The sequence below is a fragment of the Rattus norvegicus genome, chromosome 19 (assembly GCF_036323735.1).
Source record: "Rattus norvegicus strain BN/NHsdMcwi chromosome 19, GRCr8, whole genome shotgun sequence".
NCBI classification, from domain to species: Eukaryota; Metazoa; Chordata; class Mammalia; order Rodentia; family Muridae; genus Rattus; species Rattus norvegicus.
Genome location: NC_086037.1, coordinates 52,015,759 through 52,041,124, shown reverse-complemented (window position 1 = coordinate 52,041,124; position 25,366 = coordinate 52,015,759). Strand labels below are relative to the sequence as shown.

The window sequence follows — 25,366 nt, the reverse complement described above, 5'->3', positions numbered from 1 at the left end:
GACTCCCCAGCCACACCTCTGATAGACCATTTTCAATGTACCTTCTGTTTCCAGCTAGAACTAAGAATGTTGTTTTTTAAAAAATCATGTACAAAGTCTCTATTTGGCCTAAGCCAAAAAATGAGGCCTTAATCATAGAATTTGGGGCAAAAGAGAGTCTGGAGAGAGAGACAAGTTATTTCGGAAAGGGGAGATGTGTGGGCGTCTCTCAATGCCTTGAAATCCAACATCAAGGGACGGGGAGTTAGCTTCTCCTTAATTTGATCCAGACACACAATGGGAGCCTGCTGTGTTCCAGAAACACTGCTCTGGAGTATAGGAACCCAGGACCATCAGAGCAGATCCCGAGTCTGAGAACCTCACACTCAGTGACACTCAGCCCATGGCAGGATGAAGGCCCTGCATTGCAATTGAACGTGACAGGCAGCCAAGCAAGGCACAGCCAGAAAGATAAGGGCCTAATCAGAGTGCAGACAGAGCAGTGGAAGGACAGGCTCAGGCTCTCCCATCACTGGGGACCTGGGAGGACCTTGTAGGGTGGGGAAGAAGGTCCTATATGCCTCGAACTATAGCAGACCCCCTCTACTTCTGGAACCCCCAGAAGTTATATTATATATTGTAATATATTATATATTATGTATAGTACCTGCTCTAGACTGGCATGCATAGTACTTCTCCATCCTACTCCCACTGGCTAGGAGTTGAACACATTCCTTTCCCAAATACACACACATAAACACAGACAGACAGACAGACAGACACACACACACACACACACATAGAGAGAATAATAATAATAAATAAAACTTAAAATTTTAAATTAATAACTTTATTCAGGCTGGTGACACAGGCCTGTAATGCCAGCTACTAGCATGAAAGAAAGAAAGAAAGAAAGAAAGAAAGAAAGAAAGAAAGAAAGAAAGAAAGAAAGGAAGGAAGGAAGGAAGGAAGAAAGGAAGAAAGGAAAAAAAGGAAGAAAGGAAAAAAAGGAAGAAGAAGAAAGGAAGAAAGGAAGAAGAAGAAAGGAAGAAAGGAAGAAAGAAAGAAAGACGGGCTTCTTTTCCGGTTTCCGCGGCAGGAGCAGTCATGAGCAGCAAAGTCTCACGTGACATCCTCTATAAGGTGCGGGAAGTCCTGCATGGGAACCAGTGTAAGTGCCTCAAGTGTCTGGAGATGGTGGAGCTGCAGATCAGCCTGAAGAACTACGACCGTCAGAAGGACAAACGCTTCTCGGGCACCGTCAGGCTTAATTCAACCATCGCCCCAAGTTCTCGGTGTGCGTCCTGGGGGACCAGCAGCACTGTGACGAAGCCAAGGCCGTGGATATCCCCCACATGGACATCAAAGCGCTCAAGAAGCTTAATAAGAACAAGAAGTTGGTCAAAAAACTGGCCAAGAAGTACGATGCCTTTTTGGCTTCTAAGTCTGTGATCAAGCAGATTCCAGGTATCCCGGGCCCCCGGCCTAAACAAGGCTGGCAAGTTCCCCTCCCTGCTGACACACAATGAAAACATGGTGGCCAGAGTGGGTGAGGTGAAATCCACAATCAAGCTCCAGATGAAGAAGGGGCTGTGTCTGGCTGTTGCTGTCGACCACGTAAAGATGACCGATGACGAGCTGGTTTACAACATCCACCTGGCTGTCAATTTCTTGGTGTCCTTGCTCAAGAAAAACTGGCAGAACATCCCGGCTTTGTACATCAAGAGCCCAATGTGTGAGCCCCAGCGTGTGTATTAGGATGCTCCAATAAACCTCAGTGCTGCCAAAAAAAAAAAAAAAAAAAGAAAGGGAAAGAACAAGAAAAGAAAAGAACAAGAACAAGAAGGGCTAAGAAGACAACCCAGAGGTACAGCATTTGTGTGAGGCTCTATGTTCAATTTATAGTACTGAAAATAATTAAACCAAAAAAGTAGCTTGGCCCGGTGTCATCAGTAATCTCCAGCACTTAAAGGCTAAGGCAGGAGGATTATGAGTTCAAGGCCAGTTTGAGCTTCACAGAGAGACTCTGTCTTAAAAGAGTAATACTAATTATAGCCATAATTATTATTATTAAAATCTTCTCCTCAAGGGATTTCAGAGCTGGGGGTATGTAAACATGAATTTGGAGTTTGTTTCCTGGGCTTGGACCTTGGCATCCCCGCCTGTGGTTCCTTGGTGTTGGCTGTTGGTTCTTGGTGAGCTGTTCTTTTTCCTCCATAAGTGGGGGGTGATACTGGGGCCTCCCCTGTGTGTGCACTATGAAATGTGTGAGGTGGGGAGACTCAAAACAGAGTGCTGAGTGTTCCCTCTGGCTGGTTGTAAATGCTGCTAATCTAATCAACTTAAAGTCAAGATATGTAAGTGCTTGGACTGGAGAGATGGCTCAGCGGTTAAGAGCACTGACTGCTCTTCCAGAGGTCATGAGTTCAAATCTCAGCAACCACATGGTGGCTCACAACCATCTGTAATGCGATCTGATGCCCTCTTCTGGTGTGTCTGAAGACAGTGACAGTGTACTCATCATATATAAAATGAATAAATAAAATCTTAAAAAAAAAAGATATGTAAGTGCTTGGTGGTCGATCTGTAAGAGTTCTCATGTGGTTTCTACAAGCATCTGTGTATTTATCCTCAGAGAAGCTTAGACTGAGCCTCAGCTTAGCAATAACAGAGGAGGATGGATCAGGGCATGGATAGGCCTCTCTCTCTCTCTCTCTCTCTCTCTCTCTCTCTCTCTCTATCTATCTCTGTGTGTGTGTGTATGCGCGTGCGTGCCTGCTCTCTGTGTGTGCAGGAATACACTTGAACATTCACACACACACACACACACACACACACACACACACACACACACGTTACAGGACAATTCTCAGGGGTCACTTCTCTCCTGCCACTCTGTGTTCTGGGGCTCAAACTCAGGTTGTCAAGCATGTATGGCAAGAGCGTTTACCACAGAGGCCTCTTGACAGCCTTAAGTTATTAGGCTATTTGAGAATCATTTATTTGGGCTGGAGAGAGGGCTCAGTGGTTAAGAGCACTGACTGCTGTTCCAGAGGTCCTGAGTTCAATTCCCAGCAACCACGTGGTGGCTCACAACCATCTGTAATGAGATCTGATGCCCTCTTCTGGTGTATCTGAAGACAGCTACAGTGTACTTATATATAATAAATAAAAAATCTGTTTTAAAAATTCATTTGTGGGGTTGGGGATTTAGCTCAGTGGTAGAGCGCTTGCCTAACAAGCACAAGGCCCTGGGTTCGGTCCCCAGCTCCGAAAAAAAGAAAAAAGAAAAAAAAATTCATTTGTTTATGTCTATGTGTATGTGTGTGTTTCTGTGTGTGGGTATGTGCATGTGAGTGCAGGGGACAATCAGACCAGAAGAGGGCATCATATCCCCTAGAACTGGAGTTACAGTCAATACAGTCAATTATGGACCATCTGATGTGGTGTTGGACCCAAACTCATGAGAGCAGCAAGCACTCTTAACCACTGAACCATCTCTCTGGTTCCATAAATTATGATTTTTAATAGGTTTCTTATGCAGAACATTTTAGATTTACAGAAGAATTACATACATACTAGATGTCCCAAGCCAAATGATGACATTCCCATCTTATACTGATACATTTGCTAAGAGTTGTGTACCAAAGTTGATGTAGTATTATCATTCATCCGGATTTCCCAACTTCCTCACCTCCCTTGTGTTCTAGAATCAATCCATCATCATACGGGTGCCTCATAGACATCGAATCGCTTTGCTCTCCTTGGATTCCTCTTAGCTGTGAAAATGGGTCAGAATGTCCTTATTTTTATTACCTGGACAATTATTGTAGTTTTAAATTAGGAAACTGTTAGTTGTTTGCTTCCTCAGGAGAGGATCTGGTCAGTGAAGGCATCTCTCCCAATATTGGGCCTGGCAAGGGGCTGTGGGACCTGATCTGATATACTGGAGATAGAGGGAAGCTATTCTTTCCTGTATTAGTGTGGATGAGCAAGGGGGAAAGTGGATTTTTATCTAATTTAATGAAAGAGTAGGCCAGGCATGGGAGCAAATTAATGGCATAAACACTGTCTGAAAACAAGTTAAAGGACTCCTAACTTCTTCTAGGCTAGGCAAATGTGTACATCTCTCTGTAGTGAGGGAAATGGTGGAGTAGATAGTCGGGGGTTCATTGTGGCAGTAGTAGATGACCACAAAAGCCCATCTCTTGCCCCCATGGGTATATATCAAGGGAGTTCTGGTGATAGGGTCTGTAGCAAAGAGCCAAGGAGGCAGGCATCGTAGTAGAGGCAAAACAGAGGTCCATTTTTCATTAGGGTAATGAATGTCAATCTGTCCCAGGACCCCCATCAGGCTGATGGAGAGAGGGAAGGGGGTTACAAGGATATCCTGTTCTTTGCCCAATGTATAGTGGGACCAACTCAGACAGACACCCCAGTGATATAAGTGTTAACACAAAGGCTTACTAATATTTTAAAGTTAGCCTTTTGCTAGGCATTCTCCAGACTCCTCTAAGTTGACTAATTCTGGGCCACATGGCCAGGCCTACCTCTCTGCTCCCCTCTGGTCTGCCCATTCACCTCTGTGTCTGCTGGCTGAATCCACCACTTCTAATTTCTAATCCCAGAATCCTTCTCTCTGCCCAGAAGATCTGCCCCTACTTCCTGCCCAGCTATTGGCCGTCAGATCTTTATTACAGCCAATCAGATGAGACAGTCTCTGATACATTCCGAATTGCCTTTAGCCAAGTGAGGGGGAATGAATATTTACAAAATAGAAAACCTGGTGACAGGTCATAGAAACAGCAATACCAAGATCCTGCCAGTATTTAGCTTTCTCCCATAAAGAATTAATAACTGAATATACAGAGACACGGCTTTACACAATGGGCCCCAACATCAAGGTCTGTATGGCTGTATCCCTGACATTTTTTGATCACGGTGGCAAGTGCATCAACCTCAGTCAGGATCCTGGGTGTACTCTCCACAGGGTATGGAACCATTCTAATACTCCTCAGGGCTGATGCAGGGCTCCCTCAAGGGTAGGATAGGGAGGGTAGGGAGGAGATGAAAACAAGAAGTTGCTTGGGCATTGCTGGGTTATATCTAGCAAGTGGCATGGCTTTTAGGGTTGTATTGTTGGTTTCTAAAGCTACCTCAGTGGAGACAGTTCATGAAGAGGACGGGTTTTGACTCCTTTTAGGTCAAAGAGGGACTGTAGGGTGGCTAGAATGGGTGAGAGCCAAGGTCAGGGCCAATTAAGGTTCACTAAGAAGCTCTGACGGGAGCCAAGAGTCAAGGCTAAATGGAAGGAAAGGGTAAGTTTAAGGGGGCATGTTGAGGTAAGAGAGATTTCTGTTCCTGGGAATGTAATTGGTAAAACATGGTGTGTTTGAGGGGAGGCTATCTTAAACACTAAGGAGGATAGAGAAGGTATCAATTGATCTTTAAGTTAGGAGGGGACTGGGGAGTAGTCTCCCCATACCAGGATGTCAGCCTTGTAATAGTAAATGTGGGGGCCTTTGTCTAAGTAGGGCCTTAATGCATGTAACACCCTCCTGGCAAACTGTTTGCCATCTCCTGCAGAGGGACTGTCCATCCATAATGTGAGGCCATCCCAGAGTTGTTCCTGAGGATGGAGAGGAACAGAACCTTTTCTATTGCTATATCTTTTCTATATCTATTGCTAGGAGAGGGACGTTGGTGGGAATGGCTGAAGCGAGGGGTAGCCCCCTCTGCGGGGTTCCCAAACCTGCATGGAGTTTATTAATTACCCTTAAGTCTTCAAGTAGCTTCCATTCCTGGAACTCTTCCTCGTGGAAAACATGGGAGTATTCCATGGACTGTGGGGGGCGGGGGGCAGATATGGTGGAATTGGAGTTGTTCTTTTAATAGTTCTGTGAATCTTCAGTTTCTCCCTTGACAAAGGCCATTGTTCAACCCAAATGGGATCATCACAAGGTCGGTCAAGGCAGGGGCTAACAAATTTAACACTGACCCTTGGAATTAGGGATAACCTGGAGGAGGTTATCTAGTTTTCTATGAGTTCTGTGATCTCTACAGGCCCTTCCAGCTATTTTAATGTGGTCTCCTTCTGTCTGTCTAGCAAGTACAACTTCCAGGCTTCCAAAATATCTCTCCCTGGAATGTCGGTGGAAATCTTGGCTATGAGAGGACATATCATGCAAGGACATATCAGCACAGTAGACACTTCAGGTTCTTCCTATTTGTAGGCTCGTCTGGTGGTAAAGGTATGAGAGCAACATCCTACAAACAATAGTTGGGGCCTGGGGATTAGCTCCCAGTCTTTTGAGACACCTTGATGCCTCAAGATACTCTTGTCTGCTCCTGTATCAATAAGGCATTTGCATGGTTTGCCACCTATGTTGATGATTTTTGGGTGAGATCTTTCTGAAATGTTAGAAACACATCAAGCTTTTATTGGGGTGCTCCTCCTTCTTACTGTCAGGACTGACAGCTGCTTGGTTTTTATGTTTAAAGGCTCCAGCAGTTTGCCATCTTTGTCATAGCAGGAGCAACAATCTTTTCTCCAGTGGAAGCCCTTACAGCATCAGGGGCAGAGTGTCCTGGGGTAGCAGTATCCACGATGAGGGGATGACTTTAGGGCATTCATTTTTCCGGTGTTCCTTTTTTGGCACACTTAAAGCAAGTCTCATCTCTTTATATTGTTGCCCCAAAGGCTTGGCCAGGGATGGGATGCAACCCCGATTTCTTGGGTGTGGGGAGCATAATCCACCTATCATAATGTTCATGTTTGAGACTTTGGCGGGCAAGCCTGTATTCAGAAGTCATACCCTCCCAAATGATATATTTTTTAAGAAGGATGTCCCTAGACAGCTGGATGGGGATTTTTCTTTCCAAGCTTGTTTTTGTCCTAAGAGTGAAATCAGAAAGGGTCTCTTCTGGTCTTTGGTGAAGGAAGATCAGGGAGGTGGTATTGTCCTAGAGGCCGGAGGTGGGGATGTGATCCTATCCCAGGCGCACCTGGTCAAAGTATCCTGTGGGAAATGCAGCCTGTTGACCCCAGTAGAGAAGGCTCCCTGGTCAAAATGTTCATCATAGACCTGATGTCTTTTGTTGGTCATGATTTCACCTGACCTGTTAAAGGCATTCATCTCTATATAGAGCTTCCTACTGTAGAAAGAGTGGGCCAAAGAGGAGCAGCAAAGAGGAGTATCCCGCCAATCCTTGGGAGTGTTTAAGATGGCAATTCAACTTAGGAGTAGAGATTTAGTCCATGGGTTATGAATTCCATCTCCTTGGCTGCCTGCCTGACCTCCTTCAGGTCTCCAGCCTGATGGGGTGCTGATATAGGGGCCTAGATCCAGTGGGGTACACATTGACTGGAAACTTCTGGAACTCTGGATTTCTTGCAGAGTTGTTGGGTGGTAGAAGAAGGGGTGGAGGGAGCCGTAAATTTATGTGGCATCTTCCTAGGGATCAAGGGAGGGTAAGGGGAGGTATACAGTGGTTTGAACAGGGTTAGAACATGTTGCAGAGACTGAGGGGACAATAGTCTTGTATATGTCCTCAGTCACATTTTTAAGGGCTGCAAGGGCTGCTAAAGGGTGGTCCACGGTGGGATCATCATCAGACTTGTCTGATGTGGAGCAAAGCACACTCTGTGGGCCCCCAGGGGCCCATGCATTGACAGATGGCAGCAAGATAGACAGAGGATAGAGGGAAGGGGCTTCTCTTCCAGGTTCCTTGGTGGTAGATGGGATAAGCAACCCAGGGCCATGTGTTGAGGTCATAAGGATCACCCAGGGGGCCTTTAGGGGACCTCTCTCTAAAAGAGGGGGCTTCCCTTTGGGTAAGCTACATGCCATGTGTCTTGAGCAAGGCCACGGCCCTCTAATTTGAGACTTTTGTTGATGTGACATATTGAGGTATTTCCCATGGTAGAGAAGGTACAGAAAAGGCAAAAGCAGAACATCCTGGGGCCTTTTGGCAAAATGGAACATTTTCCCAAAGTCCTAGATGCAAGCCTGCAAGCAGGCTGGCAAATTTCAGTTACATGCTCCCCACCCCTGTCCCCTGCCCCAGGAGAGAAAAAGATAGGTCGTTACCAAGACCTAAACAAACTGTTGGGGTCTGGGCAGAGGGCTGAGGACCTTCTACCAATGACAGGGAGTAGCTTTATCCAGAAGGCATCAGTTGCTCCTTGACTGTGCCCAGTCCCTCCAGACAGTGTAACCAAAAGTAAAGAAAGAAGAGTCTGCTAGCCCTCCGGATGGGAAAACAAGCTCAAGAAGGCTAATGTCCCTCTGGAGGAGTACTCACCCTCCCTCTAAGCATCACGGGGATCCCTTAGAGACCCACACTGGTTGCCAGATGCAGGCTTGAGTCCCACGTTGTCCTGGAAAAGTCAGACTCCTGCATACTAGACTGATCCCAGAGGGGAAAAGGCCCAGGCATGGCTGGGGCTGAAGGGGCTCCTGAGCCGCAGTGAGTATGATGGGAAAGAAAGCAGGAGACTGTCAGAAATCAGCTCATTTATTAGGAGGGGGCAGAGAATAAATATAACCTAGGGGAAATGGCTGGGTGGGCCCAGGTGGTGATGTTATTGGCTTGGGCAAGAACTTTGATGATGCCGTTTACATACTTGAGAGCAGCAGGGGCCAGGGGAAGGAACCTTATAAGGTCGTATAGAAGGGAAGTCCAGCCTGGGATGTTTCAGGCCTGTGGGTCAGATAAACAGCAACCAGCCCTTGTAACCCTGGAGATGCATGGACTTATCAGTTGCTACATGCACCAGGGTATGTCAGCGCCAGGGGAAATCTATCTGCTGGGGTTTGTTGGTGCCAGACGGGGAGAGCAGCCAAACTCCTTGCCCCTTTCAGGATGAGAAGTTCTGGGGTTTGGGACATGCTTCAACCCCTCCTCAGCTCCAGGCCAGCCCCACAGCCTTGGCTGGCTTGGAACTTGATATGTAGACCAGGCTGCCCTGGAACTCATAGAGATCCATTTGCCTCTGCCTCCTGAGTGGTGGGATTAAAGACCTGTTCCACCATGCCTGGTTCTTTTCTTTCTTTTTCTTAGGTAGGTTTTTTTTTTAACGTGTGTGTGTGTGTGTGTGTGTGTGTGTGTGTGTGTGTGTGTGTGTGTAAACCAGAAGAGGACAGATCTCCTGGAGTTTTGAGCCATCTGACATTGCTGCTGGGAACTGAGCGCTGGTCCTCTGGAAGACTTTAAACACTGAGCCGTCCCTCCAGCCCCACCCCTGTCACTTTAATGATATCGTCCTGCTTTGTAATTGACCTAGCTCTTCATACAATTGTGAACATATCCCATGTTGGGAAAGAATTGTATATGATAACATTCTCAGAGCTAGACTCTGGGCAAATTCACAGTGTCCTTTAATGGCCCATACTGGCTTCCAACCCCTCCTTTTGCCTCACCCTTCACTAGGATAACCTCTTTTCTTCCTTTTTGTTTAAAATTTGTTTATTTTACAGGTGTGGGTGCTAAGTTCCATGTGTGTCTGAGAGGGCACCTGGACTGTCCGTAACAAGAGTTATAGACAGTTGTGAGTCACTATGTGGCTGCTGGGAATCGAACCCACGTCCTTTGGAAGGGCAGACGGTGCTCTTAACTGCTGAGCCCTTAGGATAATTAGGATAATTTCTATAAGTGGGTTAGTTAGTAAGCACACCTATCAGGTTGGAGGAGGCATGGTCACAATGGTATGTATTCCTACCTCACTTCCCTCTACAATACACAGGAGAATTGCTGGGGCCTTGTTCTTTCCAGCAGCACTCACTGAGCATGACTATGTAAAGTTAATTTAAAGGACATAAATGACCCAGAGCCTCAGTTGCAGTGGGCACATTTTAAGCTCAGTGAGCACACATAGCCAGTGCTTATAGGAACCGGTGGTCGAGAAAATACTCTGTTACCCCGGAAACTGGTCCAGAATAACGTTCACTTGATGTCAACCACCAGGAGAAATTTGAGGTGATTTCTGGGTTCTCTTCTGAGCGTTTATGGATTGTGGCTTAAAAACTGCTTTGAAAGCTTGTGTCTTATGCCTTCCGCCATCTGTAGACAAGCTTGACTGTGCGATTCTTTAGAGCCGTCACCGCGAACCTTGCGTTTGAATCCGATTTCCTTCCCAAAGATAGCGCTCGGCGAATGTGTATTCAACTCATCTCTAAATAGGGCTGGAGAGAATTGGAGAGAAGATTTAGCAGCTAAGAGTGCTTACAGTGCAAGCACGAAAACCAGAGCTCAGACCCAGCACTGGTATAAAAACCAGATGTGGTCCTGCATGTGCCAGTAGCTCTGGTACTGATACAGGTGGAGAGTGGATTGCTGGGCTTCTTGGCTGCCAGCCTAGGAGCTTAGGGAGAGACCCTGGCACAGAGAAACAGAGAGAGGATAATAAAGGAGGACACAGAGTATCTTCTTGCTTCTGTGCATGAGTGTGCTTAAAACCACACAGGCAACACACACACACACACACACACACACACACACACACACACCCCTCCATAAAAACCTGGCCTGGTGGTCTCCAGTTCAGGCCTTTATTGATGATGGACAGTGGGTGTGTTCAATCACTTTGAGGCCCAAAGGGGGATCCATCCTCAGAGTCTCTCCCCTTGGGTCAGTGTTTGTCAGGGTGTTTTGTCCTCACTGTGACACAATGCCTAGGAAAAGCAAAGGGTAAAGACATACGCTGGCTCACAGTTCAGAGGATGCAGGACGTCACGGTGGCAAAGGCTCCGTGGGAGCAGGAGCAAATCTCAGCAGTGAAAGTTTGAGGTGGGTGACTACCATAGCAGTTGGGAAGCAAGACACTGGGCCTAAATTGGATTGACCTATAACCCTTAAGACCCACATTTATAATCCTGGTCATCCACTTAGGCTTCATACCCAAAACAGTGCCACCAACTGGAGGTCCAGTATTCAGATACCTGGGGTGGGACATTTTACATTCAGCTCTAACACAGGGGTAGGGATGGGGTATTGATGTGTACAGTTCTTTTTGGAGCAATGGGTGTCTGGAATTAGATGGTTATTCTGTACGTAGACTACAAACTACTGAGTCGTCCGCTTTAGAATAGAGTTTGGGATTTGGCCAGATAGCTCAGCAGTTAAGAGCGTCTACTGCTCTTACAGGACCTGGGTTTATACCTCATGTCCTGATTCCCACGGAAGTAAATTCCAGAACCTAATTCTTGAAAGCCTGATCTGAATGCTTCCACTTCTTCATAATAGACTTTATAACTCCTACTGAAATGCATTGTGGGAGGTGGAGGATTTGCCAGTCAACCTGAGTTCATTCACTCACACAGTAAAGACCACACTCTAAGGAGAGGAAGACGGAAGTTAAGAGCCTTCTGGGCAGCAGTAGGCAAAGTCACTCTCCAGACAGCTCCGGGCACCCACGGGGAGAACACAGGTGGGTCATGCTCTTTGGAACCCTCAGTAAAACTGCCATTGCTTGATCTTAAGGGCTGGGCTCTTCCTGTGAAAAGTCACTGGGAATGCTGTTGTAGCCCTTTCCTGACACAGTCCTGGGCAGCCAGGTCAGGCCAGCCTTGCAAATGCCACTCCTTTATGGAGTGCTCTCAAGGTTTGTGACACCTGAGAGACCCCCTGAGTGGCGCACACACAGTTCTGGGCGCTAGAATGATGGGCCAGCAGGTCTTGCTAGAATCATGGGTACCCCTCCCTCAAGCCTTAGTAGGGAGTAATTGTCACCAAGAAGCAGGGCCAGGATTTCACTATTTCTTAGAACTTCTGGAGCTAGAGAAATGGCTCAGCACTTAGGAGGCACACTGTTCTTATAAAGGACTCGAGTTCAGTTCCCAGCACCCATGTTGGGGCAGCACATAACCTCCTGTAACTCCACACCCAGGGCACCCAACACCTCTGGCCTTTGTGGACACTGCACTCATATGCACACACAAACAACACACATACAGTCAAAAGTAATGGAAATAAATCTTTTTTGCAGTTTTGTTTTGTTTTTGTTTCTTGAGACAGGATCTCTCGGTGCAGCCCTGGCTCCCCTGGAACTTGCTCTGTAGATCAGGCTGGCCTCTGCCTCTGCCTCTGCCTCTGCCTCTGCCTCTGCCTCTGCCTCTGCCTCTGCCTCTGCCTCTGCCTCTGCCTCTGCCTCTGCCTCTGCCTCTGCCTCCTCTGCCTCTGCCTCCTCTGCCTCTGCCTCCTCTGCCTCTGCCTCCTCTGCCTCTGCCTCTGCCTCTGCCTCTGCCTCTGCCTCTGCCTCTGCCTCTGCCTCTGCCTCTGCCTCTGCCTCTGCCTCTGCCTCTGCCTCTGCCTCTGCCTCTGCCTCTGCCTCGGATTAAAGGCTTGTGCCACCTCCACCCAGCCATGGGATTAAATCTTAACAAAAATAATAATTTCTTTGTCACCAGGATCTTGGTTCCTGGGTGCTCCTCCATGAAACATTCATAGCCACCATCGGCTTCTCGTGTCAAAAGAGCCCAGACAGATGGCATCAGCTCTGCCCTCAGTCCACACTAATTGATCGCACCCTAGTTTGTTTATTGCTACATAACGAGTCTATTTATCTCAAGACCCACACTCCCTCTTTCGCCTTTAGATTAATGGGCATCATTAAATGTTGTCCTTTTTGGGGAAACCTTACAAAGACACACTGGACCCTGACTATGCTTCATAGTTTCAGGAAATCAGAAGACACCCACCCCGCCCCCACCCAAGGAGATCACAGTAGCTAAAACCCAGGGAACCTTGGTGTTCTTAGGTCCCCTTGATGTGCAGAACTGGTCTCACCAGCCTCAACTGATGTGGCAAGACTTAGACAGACATGGATCCCAGCTCTGTCATTCGTTAGTTATGTGACCTTGGGCAATGCATCCACCCTTTCTGGCTGTCAAAAACCCTTATCTAAACTGAAAAATCAAACAAAAGATACAAACCACAAGGAACGAATCCAAAGCTAGTGGCCAGAGTTTTGTGTGGTTATTGTAGAATAAGGGGGGATCAAAGGTATGCAGCTGGCACTTATTACGTACGCGCGCACACACCCCTCCCGCCGCCTTCTGTGGATATTGACGCTGTAGAGACAAGAGCAGCCATGCGCTTGCTCCTACTGAGGAGTCCTGTCTTTATTTCAACTTCCTTCAGAGAGCAGGAATAGACAGCTTGGATGAGAGAGCTGAGGGTGGTCACTGAAGGCACATCATGCAGGCTTCAGATGTAGCTCAGTTGGTAGACTGCTTGCTTGGTGTGCACAAAGCCCTTTAATCAACCCCCAGTGTGCCGTGACTAGTTATGGAAACCTTCGTTAACAGTTTCAGAACTTGGGAAGTAGAGGTAGGAGGATCAGAAGTGGAAGTTATCTTTGGCTACTTAGTGAGTTTGAGGCCAGCCTGGGCTACATGAGACCCTGTCTCAAAAGAAATAAATGTGTGAGGTGTGGCGGTGCGTGCCTTTAATTCAGCAATTGGAAGGCAAGGAGGGTGCATCTCTGTGAGTTCAAGGCCAGCCTGTTCTACATAGAGTTCTATCTTTTAAATACTGTGGTCTTGGCTCGCCCATGGGAAATATGTCACAAGACCCACAGAGGAAGCCTAAAGGATCAGATAGCACCAAATCCTACATGTGTTTTTCCTATATGTCCTTATCGATTAAAAGGAATAATTTACGAGACTGATAATAACCATTAGTAAGACAGAACGACCTGTGCAGAACTGTGACCTCCCTCAGAACATCTGCCGAGGGACCAGCAGGTAGGGAGCATATACATACAGCATAAACACACTGTGCAGAAGCGTGGGTCATGTGCTGGGTGGACAGAGTGGCATTGCATGACATTTTATCATGTTTCTCAGAATAGTACACAATGTAAATATTATAAATTGCCTATTTCTAGAATGTTCCATTTGATTTCTTTCACGGTTGACCTTTAACTGGCTACAGAAAGTGAGGTGGAGAACAGGCAGATAAGCGAGCTTGGTGGCGGGGTCTCTGCCCCAGTGTGGATTCTTAGAGACGTTTCTCATCACTTCCCTACCTCGGCCCTGGTCACTCCATACTACATCACTTTCATCTTTGTATTTTCCACTTCCTACGGTTACCAGCGCTTGCGTGTCTCATCACCACATGCCTCCGGGTGCCAAGAACACAGCCTGGTGCACAGCAGGTACACAAGTCTGTCTGCTAATTGACCTACCCCTTCATCTTGCCATGGAAGCGAAAACCAATGACGTCAAGGTCAAAGTCTCGGTTCATCTTAGAGCTTCTAATATGTGAGTGTCTAGACAGTCCTTTTTATTTTTGGCATTTTTGGCAAAGTGACTTTCTGCTGGAATTTAACAAAACCAGACAACGCCTGTCTCCCTAGAACCTCCTCTTCAGACGCAGGGCCACCTCTCCTGGAATCCACAGACATCCTGGTCGCCGGCTTCTGTGTGATAGAGAGACAGAGATAAGACAAAAGGCTTACAAACCCCTTTGGAGTATCCTGATGCCTGAAAGAGAGGCACAGTGCCGGCCAGGAGCCTTCACCCAGAGGCGGCCTTAGCTAGAAACGTGCCTACACACATGGACTGATTCAGACAGGAGCCAAGCAGGATACACTGCCCCAACCAGTGCTGAGAATCTTAAAAACCAGACCGGAAAAAATCTAGGGTAGAATATAGAGGGACAGGAAGACCTTTCCTTATTTTCCTTAATCCAACAGTTTCTCTTTTTTTGTCCCCAAATTGGGACAGAATTCAGGGCCTTATGCCTGTTGAGCTACACACTGCTGGCCTGTCACGAAGAGTCCTAACCCTCAAGAAGTTGAATACTCAGTTTGCGGCACAGAGGGGAGAGAGAAGAGAGGACCCCTCCTTTCAAACAAGGTTGTAATCATGTGTGCGCCAAAAGGTTAAGAACGGTGGTTAAGGAAGGCACGTAATTAGGCTAGCCAGTCACCATCCTAAACATGACCCAAAACTGCCACAATCACGAGAAAGGAAAAGTGTTTCATGCTCCAAAGAAAACAAAGCCACTTCCAACAGGAATTGGCTGTCATAGTCTCTGCACTCGGAAAAAAAAAAAAAAAAGAAAGAAAGATCAACAGAGCATCCGCCCAGCCTGCCCAAGGCCCATCCCTTAAGCCCAGGTCTCCAGGGAAGGCAGTGTGCCTTTGTTTTCCAGTCTGTGGGCAACTGGCTGGGCATAGAGCCAGAGGTGAGGGACCTGTGTGGAAGAGAATCCTGCAGGGTGCTGAGCCTTGCAGGCTAGAACTGCTCACGGGTGGGCTCGGGCTTTGCCCGGACCGGTCCGAGAGGGACCCAGAACCCACAAAACAGGGGGGACAATACTGCAGAGGCAGTGCCCTGGCCCGCTCTCTTCACGCAGCTCCTGCCAGGGATCTGGGCAACTTTCCTGCCCCCCACCCTACCCCCACCCCCACCCCCTCCGTGTTCCATCCAGCACCGCAGTCTTACTCATGGGCCTTGGTACTTTTAGAAGTCGTTTGGGGACCTTTCAAAATTGGCACGGCCATGTTTTCTCCCTGGGGCCCCCTCAGCTTTCAGAAGCTGCTTTGCTACGTTGGTATACAGGGACACTCCCTTCCTCTGACCCTTCTTGGCTTTGGAAGAGGAGGACCTGGGAGGTGGCAGATGTCCCAATAAATGCTGGAAAGAGCCCTGTGAGTGCTCAGGCAGAGGAGCCAGAGAGCTGCGCCAGCACTCGGGGTAACCTCCAGGGAGGGCGCAGTCCACACACATCCTGGCTTCCGAGAGCAGACTTTGGGTGTCTGCCCATTATCAGATTCTCCAGCTCAGCCCTAGGCCTTGAGCCTCACTGGGGTGTCCCTCAGCGTGGAGCTGCCCTTCTGTGCTTACATAAAGCTTCTCATTAATACACCCCCCAGGGATGCTTAGTCTCCAGTTCCCAGCTTCCTCATGATCATGAATGGCACCTTCATCACCAGGACTCATCATTGGAGTTCCAACTTACTGTGCACTGTTTAATTGGAAGGACCTTTCTAGACTCCATATCCAAAGTGCTTGCACCCCATGCACCAACTTCCTTTTATTAAAGTCGGCCTCTTTTAGGATCATGTTCTGTCTTCAGTGAACTCAGTGTGAAGTCACGAGGGGTTGGGACGCTACATGGTCTCTTTCTTCTTCACAGGGGCTTGGCAGCCTTCTCTCCTCCACTGTGTGCCTTGGGGAGTGGATGAATGGAGACACTGCCAATCGCCTCTGCAGCAACCAGACTCAAGCATGCGCGGTTTGCACTGACGGACCCCATTGCCCAAGCTCCTGTCTCACTGGTGTTGTAATGGGAGGCACACAGAAAACAGGCAGAGCAGAGGACAGGGTGCAGTAGAGAGCTTGCTCGATGTGGAAATCCCTCTTGGAAGCTCTCTCCCACAGTTCTTTCTGAAGATCACACCTTGCCCCTTTTCAGGTCTGGTGGCTGCCACCAACCCTGAACTGCTTCCTTATGCCTTGAGACAAATTTTCTCTACACTCTGTACTTGGTACCTTCACTAAACTGCCCTTTGAGTGATCCAGTTGTTATTTCCAGGATCAGTTCTGGGGCCATGTCTGACTCAGTGACCGCTGTTAGCCCAACAACACACTGGGCTGTCCTATCTTAGGTATTCATATGCCTGCTTTGAATGGGTGACTTCATTTTTATTTTAGTGAGGTGCTGGGTCCTGAGCATCTTGGGTAAGCATGTCGTTACTGAGCTGTATCCCAGTCTTGACGCATGAAAGGAAAGGATGCTGGAACTTGGAGAGGCGAGATGGTTCAGCAGTTGAGAAGGCTTATTGTAACTGCAGCACCAGGAGACCCAACACTCTCTACCAGCCTCGTCAGGCACCCACACATGTGGGCATACCTGCACACAGACAACATACACAACATTAAAATATCTTTGAAAAGAAGAATGCTAGCCTGCCATGGTGGCACCCAACTTTAACCCCAGCACTCAGGAGGCAGAGGCAGGCAGATCTCTGTGAGTTCAGGGCCAGCCTGGTCTACAGAATGAGTTCCAGGAAGCCAGGGCTACATAGACAGACACTGTCTAAAAATAAAGTGCTGTGTTTCTATTTATATTTTATTAAAGTGTGATTTATATACCATAAAATTCACCCTTTTAATAATACAATTTAGGGCTTTTGCTATACTTACAAACAACCATGTCCATGACCACTAACTGAAGCCTTCATCACCCTATAATCATTCCCATTCCTGGAAAGCCCAGTTTGCCCCAATCTGTGTCTGAACTTGACTATTCTGGACATGTCACCTAAGTTGGATCATATTGTATTGGATTTTTCTTTCGATGTCTGTTTCTTCTCTTTCTTAATGTCATGTTTTCAAAATTCATCCATATATCAGTTTCCTTAATTCTTATTGCTGGATAATTTTCCATTATGCACATGTACATGTGTGTACACACATGCTCACATGCATACACACTATATTTCCTCTCTGGGTATTTGAAAGTGCTACTGTGAATATTGTTGCATATACCTTATATGAACATGTATTTTCTTCTTTATTATTCTTATTCTATGTGCATGAGTTTTTTGCCTGCATGTGTCTATGTGCACCATGATCATGCCTGGTACCCACCAAGGTCAGAAGGGGTGTCTGATCCCTGGAGCTGGAGTTCTATATTGTTGTGAGCCATCATGTAGGCACTGGAAATTGAACCTGTGTCCTCTATAAGAGCAACAAGTGAGGGGCTGAACCATCTCTCCAGTCTCTTGCCACCCATCCCACACTGTTATTTTTGAGACAGGCTCTTGGTGTATAGTCTGGGCTGGCCTCTAACTCATGATCCTCCTGCCTCGGCCTCCTGAGCAATGAAGTTACAAGTATGTGCCACCAGGCCTTGCTAAACATGTTCTCAGTACTCACAGCATGTACGGAGGAGGGGAAATTCCTGGGTTGCACGATCTCTTCAGTTATTGTTTTCAGGAAGGATCCCGTGTTTTAGGTTTCTGTGTATCCCACAACATGCATAGTGCATTCTTTCCCATGTGGCCACGGGTATTGATATCTGCATGATGCAATGCCCATACCAACCAGGGCATGGAACAAAGGACATCTTGACAATTGTAGACCCGCCTTTAGGCACACGTCAGCCAATCGGACTATACAAACAAGAATGCTCACAGTACCGTTGCTGGTTTAAAAACTGGAAACAATCCAATGTCCATTGAACATAGATTGCATAAATACCTTGTGGACTGTCCAGCAAAGAAAACTAAACGAACTGTCACTATTAGGAAGAGCCCAGGGGGACCTCACATAGTGTTGAAAGAACCAAGTCTCAAAAGAATACATAAGGGGTGGTTTCACTCATGTGAACTTCCAAAACAAAGGAAACAGAATCATGTGGCTTAAGGTTATATGGGTAGGTGGAAAAACTATTAAAATGATTCTAACAAAAAAAAAAAAAAAAAAAAAAACCCAGGATATCGGTTGTCCCTGGCAGCAAGAGGGAAACTCGTGTCAGGGAAGGGCTCAGGAAATTTCTGCAGATTGCAGACAGGTCTCTCTGAATAATCGCAGCTGGATGGCACCTGCCTCCTTCTCCTCTATTCCGAAGTTTAGAGGAGGCGGAACAGAACCTAGGTCCAGGTGTCAGAGGCCTGGATTCTAGACCAGGTTCACCATCTAGGAGCTATGTGACAGAAGTTGAATGAATGACTTAACCTCTGTCTCAGATTCTGTATCTCTAAAACAAGATGACAATGACATTAGCCATGACCGTCCTGAGGCTTCCTCTCTCTAGGTGCTATGCTCAGGGAGTCTACTGGTGTTATCATTCTGCAGCTCCAAGGCTGACTGAAGCCACCTTCAGGAGGAAAAAGAATGTTAGCAGCTAGAGCCTACCTAAGGGTACGTACATACAAGTAGGAATGGACCCTGGGACTCCACCTCTCAGTGGGATGTTGCCAATTCCAAAGGCAGCGTCCCCCTCCCTTCCCCCGCTGGGAATGGCTGTCGCACATCACCATCAAGGTGGGGGGAGCTAACCACAGCTCTCAGATTTGTATCTTCTCCATTTAAGACACCAAACAACAGAGCCTAGTGTGTCTCAGTACAAACTAACCAGAGTCCCAGGGACAGGATTGGTACTGATCTAATGTGGATCAAGTGTCCATTCCTGAGCAGCTCAGTTGTGGCGAAGGAGCAGAATCATCTGCAAAACGGGACACGAGCTGTGAGACTGAGTGGGAACACAGAAGCTGGCTGTGAGTGCACAGAGACCTAATTCTGTAGGGAGCGTGCATGGCCCCGAGTGGGTGGGGAAGGGAGCCCAGAACAGAACAATGGACACCAACTCGTACTTAATCAGTTCTCTAATACCCATCAAGGCAATGACGTAAAATCTGCCCATTTTACAAAGTGACTAAAAACCACGCAGTACCCAGGGTCCTTTTTATTGTTGTTTTTTTGAGACAGGCTTTCTCTGTGTAGCCCTGGCTGTCCTGGAACTCACTCTGTAGAGCAGGCTAGCCTCAAACTCTGAGACCTGCCTTCCTCTGCCTCCTAAGTGCTGGGATTCAAGGCTTGCACCACCACCACCTGGCTGCCCACCGTTCTTTAAGAGCAGCACTGTGAATGTTTTGGGATCCACAATTATCTGTAAGGCAAGGGACCCTCATTTGCACCATGACATGGCTAGCAGCAGCCCTGGCCTCTCTCTTAACTAGATGTCATTGGCACTCCTCTGGCTGAAACAGTAAGAACGTCTCTAGTGGGGCCTGCGGAGATGCATCGGCCGTGAAGCACATTCAGGATTCAGTTCCCAGCACCCACGTCAGACAACCTGCAGCATCTTTAACTTCAGATCCAGGGACTCTGACGCCCTCTTCTGGCCTTCTAAGGCACCCGCTCATATGGTGCACATTCAGAGAAGCAGACATATGCATAAAGTCAAAATACATAAATCTTCTTTTAAAGATTAGTTTATTTATTATATATGAGTACATTGTAGTTGTCTTCAGACACACCAGAAGAGGGCATCAGATCCCACTACAGACAGTTGTGAGCTTCCATGGGGTTGCTAGGATTCGAACTCAGGACTTCTGGAAGAGCAGTCAGTGCTCTTACCCACTGAGCCATCTCTCCAGCCCTACATAGATCTTTTAAAGAAATATCTTCAGGGAGCTGGATGTTCACCATCCTTGATATGTGTAAAGCCCTAAATCTAATCCAATCTGGATTATGTCAAATGTGCCATGGGGTTGGGAACCACCGAAACAGGCCCTGGAATTGTAACAAAGCCTTTCCACTGCTATCACAGAGCCAGGATCCAAATCCTGGCTGGTCTGACCCCAAAGCCTGTTCTGAGTCATGGTCTCCCTCGTGGTAATGTCTAACTTGCCTCACACAGTTGCGATGCTATCAGTGTGAGCACACCTTGAAGAGTTAGGTGAGACACAGTTTGCCAAGTCTGCAAATTCCTCTCATGTGTCTCATGGGCAGCCGCTCAACAGGACAGGGTTCTCTGTTACCAACCAACCGCATTTCACACTGGGCTTCCTGATGTGGCTGCTTCCTAGGTCCTTTTCTTCATGGGGATTGAGACTTTTTTTTTTTAAAAAAAATCATTTACAGTTCATTTACTTCTCTGTGTAACATCTGTGTGTATGGGTGTCCGTGCGTGAGGATACATGTGTACTGTGTTGTGTGTATACAAATCAAAAGGCAACTTTGAGGAGTCGTTTCTCGACGTCTATCAAGTGTGTCCCAGGAATCGAGCTTGGATTGTCAGTGTTGCCTGTAGGTTCCTTTGAGGTGAGCCATCCTGCCAGCCTCTCTCATGATGGCTGCTATTTCAGGTTCTTGTCTTTCTGCGTCTAATTCTAACTCTCTATGCTCTGCCTTACTACAGCTGCTCGTGCTAGACTTTCTCCAGAAGAGTTAGAACTATCTGCAGATAACCTGTTCCTGTACCAGTTCTTTTCTATTATTGTGATGAGACACCATTACCAAGGCAAATTATAAAAGAAGAGTTCCATTGGGCATATGGTCCCACAGAATTAGAATTCACAGTGGCGGGGCAAAGGGACGGTGGCAGGTGGCTGGAGCAACCACTGAGAGTTCACGTCTTCATCTACAAGCTGGGCACAGCAGGAATGCACGAGTCTGGAAATCCCATAACCCACCCCCAGTGGCACGTCTCCTCCAAGACCACACCCCCTAATCCTCCCCAAACCAGTCCACTAACTGTATTCAAATATAGGAGCGAGTATTCAGATATGGTTGCTTCCTAGGTCCTTTCTTCTCTGTCCTAATGGGGCTGTTCTCATTCACACAACAGTCCCCAAAGGCTACTGACAAAATAAATTACACCTCTTCCTTCATGAAAAGGGGCTGCTTTCCTCTAAAGTCCTGTTTCCTTGGAGTGAACTCATCATAACTAAAGCTCCTCCCTGAAACTCCTGCTGGGAAAAAAAAGCCCTCCATGAAGTCTTTAATCTGCTGGGTTTTATTCAGGTTTTTAATTAGTTGTGGCTCAATTCTAGAAACCACAGGGTCCTTCCTGAGGTTTTCCCATCTAAGCCAGAAGGGGAAGCTTCCACAGCTGAGAAAAGTGAGTTGGCACTGCACAACTGACAGGGAACCTGCATCGAGAGCTTTTAGGAGTTTACAGACAAAAGCATATCCTGGGCTGGCAAGATGGCTGACAGCTAAAGGGTTTGCTGCCAAGCTTGACAACCTGAGTTCCATCCATGGGATCACACACACACACTTTCCTACTCCCTATTCATAGATAAATAAATGCAATCAAATTTTAAATTTTATTTTATTATTTTTTAGTTACTGTTCACTGATTTTAGTTATTTTTAATTTTATTTTTTAATTTTTAAATTTTAATTATTTTTTATTTTAATTCTGTGGGTTTGTGCATATGAGCACTGGTGCCCTTGGAAGCCAGAGGCATTGGACCCACCTGTAAATGTAATAAGCATTTTATAAATTAAAAAAAAGAGAAAGGAAGAAAACGAAAACATGTTCCTAGGTTCATGTGGCTATCTGGTAAAATGACCATGACCCACCATCCATAGCCTTCTAGTCAAGATCTGAAAATTGAGAAAAATACATAGCCCTTGAGTGTGTACACTGTAGCTCAATGAATTTGTCCAAGGTAAACACCCTCACAAAACACCACCCCAGTCAAGAGATGACTAACATTCCAGAAGCCCCTCTCAGGCCCCCTCCTAGTCACTCCCCACCCTCTCCCCAAAGGCAGCTACTATAATTTTAATCCTCTGACCTCCATATTTTTATATATCTGATGGCCCAGATAATTATCTCTAGAGGCCAGAGTTAATCAGAAGCTGGGAGCATTCTTTTCCCATGAGTCACTTCTCTTCGGCATAGTTTATCAGTGAGGATGCTTCCAGCTGGAAGCAACAGAGCCCTCAAACAAACAGCCCCGACAACAGGAACATGTATGCCCTCTCCAGCAGTGGAAGCCTGGCTGTACGGCGAGCTTGAGGGTAAGCTGCAGGAACCTACTTGGCCAGCCTCAGCTTCTGTGGATTTCACAAGATGTTCACATTAGTTCTTTCTTGGGGCTCTCTCTTTTAGACAGGAGACAGCTCCCAGATGTCCCCTCACATCCCAAGAGAGAGAACTGGGTCACATGTGCAGCCCACCAGACCAGTGGATGGACTCATTTACTCCAGCTGGCTTTGACTTAGCACTTGGGCCGGCGTGGACATTGAGATGTCTACTCCATGGTGCTATATAAAGAGGAACCACGTCACGAAACTGAAGACGTCTGCTTTGAATTTATCAGCCCGATTCCTATTGCTAAATGGTAACGAGGGCTATAAACAGTGGATTTGTGGCTGAACAGACTGTTGGAGATTCAAGGTTAGGGTAAGTGACTATGAGGAAAGAACAAATTGACCATGACAAAGTAAACACGGCAGCCCTTGCCCTCTCTCTCCTCAGAATGCTAATGATCCCGACTCTCTGAGCTGCCTGTTTAGGCACTGAGTCATGAAGAGATTTTCTGAAACCTATTGGAATGGCGTCTGTTACCAGTTATGCTAAACACGGGACAGAATGTCTCGGTCTACGCTCAGGACAAATTCTACCTCTTTCAAGTCACATGCTGGCCTGACGCACACAAGAGGTATGCCATTTAAATGCTACAAGGTACACCAAAAACAGTCACGCCCCCCTCCAAAGCATTATCGATATGTTCTAGAATATTCTATCATGCTAAAAAAAAAAATCCCAACATATTCCTTTAAGAAATTATTAGGAGTCATCTATGACCGTATTTATATTTATTTTTTATATTTATGGTGTGTGTGTGTGTGTGTGTGTGTGTGTGTGTGTGTGTGTGTGTGTGCATATGCAGTGCCCTCACAGGTTAGAATGAGACATCGGTTCCGTGGAAACTGGATGCTTGTGAGCTGCCATGTTGGTACTAGGAACTGAACTTAGGTCAGCTGCAAGAGGAAGCGTTAACTGCTGAGCCATCTTTCCAGCACCATCGATACTTCTTTTAAAGAGGTAACTGGGAGTTCATTATGTTTTTTCAACTTGGGAGTCATAATCTTATTAAAACAGTAAGTGAAACCAAGTGTGGTGGCACGTGCCTTTAACCCCAGCACTTGAGGCAGAGGCCAGTGGGTCTCTGTGAGTTCAAGGCCAGCCTGATCTACTGAGGGAGTTCCAGGATAACTAGGGCTACAGAGAGAAACCCTGTCTTGGAGGGGGGGAACCCCAAAATAAAAACATAAGCAAACAAACAAATAAAATGCTGAACAAACCTAACTGGAAGATCTGTCGCTGAAGATGTGAATGATTGCCAAACCCTCGTCAGTAACTAGTAATCAAACGAATGGCAAAGGCAACAGCGATATTTTTGTATTAACCGGCAAGGTTTGGGTATCTATGAATGCGAGTATAAACAGCACATAACTTTTATCGGTGAGGTACTGTGTTATATACACATGTAAGTTTATACAGATGTGTGCATACACACACACACACGGACTGTCTAAGAATCCAGGAGTTGTTCAGTCCACGAGGCTGGATGTCTCAGCTGGTCTTCACTACACCCCAGAATCCTGAAGAAGTAGGCTCTGATGCCAGTGAACGAATGGACATGCCCAAGAGAGTGGGGACGAGCAGGCCAAGAGCAAAAGCTTCCTTCTCCCATGTCCTTTACACAGGCGGCCAGCAGACCATGTGGCCCAGATGGGTGGGTCTTCCCACTTCAGATGATTTGATACGGAAAAACTCCTCAGAGATGTATCCAGCTGACTGGGTTTTAGTTAACTGCATGTGTAGTCAGGCTGACACCAAGAACAGCCACTGTAGCACATATGTGCTATGTTGTTACATTTGGTTTAAAAAGCTCTAAGGGGCTGGGAAGGCAGTAAACTCTTTACTGAGTCATCTCCCCAGGCCCAGTCACAAATGTTTTTTAATATTTTTTGTTTTTAATTGTACCCCATTTGTAAGGTACCATCAGCACATGTAGCCACTCTGTTCTGTAATATTACCATTATAAGAAAATACATTGATAGCATGCTTTATTTAAGTGTCTATTGTTTCTACTAAAGTGAAAAAGAAAACTGTGAACCTGGAGAGACGCCGTGGTTAAGAGCACTGCCTGCTCTTCCAAAGGACCAGAGTCCAGTTCCCAGCACCACAGACAGCACCACATAAAGGCAGTCTAGGGGGTCGAACACCCCTCTTCTGACCTCCTTGGGCACCAGGCATGTACTGTGGTGCACAGATGTACATGCAGGCAAAACATCTGTGCATAAAAGTAATAAATTTTAAAGGCAAAAAGCATATAAGCATAACGTGATGGCCTTCCTTGTACTCTTACGGTAGCTGCCATTTGAGAGCCCCTGGATGTTTGAATTTGCGTTCTTGTTAGGAGTCTGCTCCCCGCTCAGAGTGACCTGAGTCATGTCTTCAATCTTGTGTCAGCTGGGATGTGCCTTTTATTCAGGCCTCCAGTCCACCTCCACTTTGCAGTCTCAGGTAAACGTTTGTGAAAGAAGTGAATGATTTCATTTCAAGATGCCCCGCCCCCTTGCAGGAGCCAGAGAGATGATGGTTCAGTGGTTAAGAATATTGGCTGCTCTTGCACAAGTCCCAGCAGCCACATGGTGGCTCACATCCATCTGCCACTCGGGTCCTCTCTTCTCACCTCCACAGGCACTGGGCACACATGTATGTGGACACAGAAACACTCATACACATAAAAATAAAGTACTTCAGTGTAGTCAAGGTTGCTTCTTAAGAACATTCAGGATCCTCTTTACAGTTAAGGAAGTGTCACTCGAAAACTCCAAAAGGTCAGGTCAAGGTTGTAGACTTTAACAGGAGTGCTCTTGCCCACCCTGTCAGGAGATGGT

The 25,366-nt window shown here is 46.8% G+C and overlaps 1 pseudogene; it reads left to right on the top strand.

Moving 5' to 3' along the window:
- Nucleotides 1-879: 879 nt before the first annotated feature.
- Rpl10a-ps12 (ribosomal protein L10A, pseudogene 12) lies at nt 880-1,781 on the top strand (annotated as a pseudogene).
- Nucleotides 1,782-25,366: the final 23,585 nt, after the last annotated feature.